A 1085-nucleotide genomic window follows, 5' to 3' on the forward strand; every position below is an offset into this window, starting at 1 on the left:
CAAATCCCTTTAAAAAATTGTTCCACTTACATAGGCTTTGTAGTCTAATATAATACTATTTAATTAAATCATTTTTTTAAGTCTCTCCAAATCCCTTTAAAAAATTGTGCAACTTCGTAAAGTAGAACCATTAGTTGTATGGGTGAAAAAGTGTGCTTAATTCCTTCTTTTTCCGTAACCGGATCTTTAATCTTATGAACTTTTGCCGATCGCTAGATTTTGATGCTTTATTATGTCTAATGAAGACTCCAATACGATCCAAATATTCAAATGCCACATTTGTGACAACCTTATGATAGGTAATGTACAACCAATAAAATTGGGTGAACCAAACAAATCTAATCCCACCAGCCAAATTAACGGTGGCGCTGGCGCACATGCATGCACAGCCCTAGTGGACCTCACTATCACCCATGTAAAAAAATCATAATAGATAGATGTTTCTGGTGAGCCCCGCTATCTGACCAATGAAAAATTCCTCACAATCTGACCCATGAAGAAAAAAAAAAAATCTGGATAGATGTTCTAGTGGGCCCACTATCTGACTTATGAAATGGCCCGTACCAAAAAAATCCCAACGGATAAATGTTCTAGCGAGCCCCACCATCTGATAAATGAAAATTGGAAAAAATAAAAATAAAAATCTGGATAGATATTTTAGTGGGCCCTGCTATCTAACTAATAAAAATTGTAATAAAAAAAATTCCATTGCCGGGATTGGCCCTGCTATCTAACTAATAAAAATTGTAATAAAAAAAATTCCATTGCCGGGATTTGAACCCGGGTCGTCTGGGTGAAAGCCAGATATCCTAACCGGACTAGACGACAATGGAGTGATGTTCATTGATTCAAAATAAATATATAATAACTCTTAAGTAGTGGTGACTTACCTGACTTTGTATAAAATCTATGCCGTTCATACGTACTGTGTATATCCAGAAATCAAACCGGTTAGACGATGTAACCATTTGAACTTTCTTCGTACCTCTTAGCAATACACTTTTATCCATTGGTTTGATCTCCCCCAATTGGATGCATGGTACATTCAACAATTGCAGTTTGCAGGCCACCCTCTAACCATTACC

At 36.4% G+C, this 1085-nt stretch overlaps 1 non-coding gene across 1 annotated transcript; it reads right to left on the reverse strand.

Annotated features, from left to right (window-relative positions):
- Positions 1-759: 759 nt before the first annotated feature.
- On the reverse strand, positions 760-833 carry TRNAE-UUC (transfer RNA glutamic acid (anticodon UUC)). The gene has a single exon. It is a non-coding gene; the product is annotated as a tRNA-Glu (tRNA).
- Between the last annotated feature and the right edge of the window lie 252 nt (positions 834-1085).

The sequence above is a fragment of the Magnolia sinica genome, chromosome 12, assembly GCF_029962835.1.
Source record: "Magnolia sinica isolate HGM2019 chromosome 12, MsV1, whole genome shotgun sequence".
NCBI lineage: Eukaryota > Viridiplantae > Streptophyta > Magnoliopsida > Magnoliales > Magnoliaceae > Magnolia > Magnolia sinica.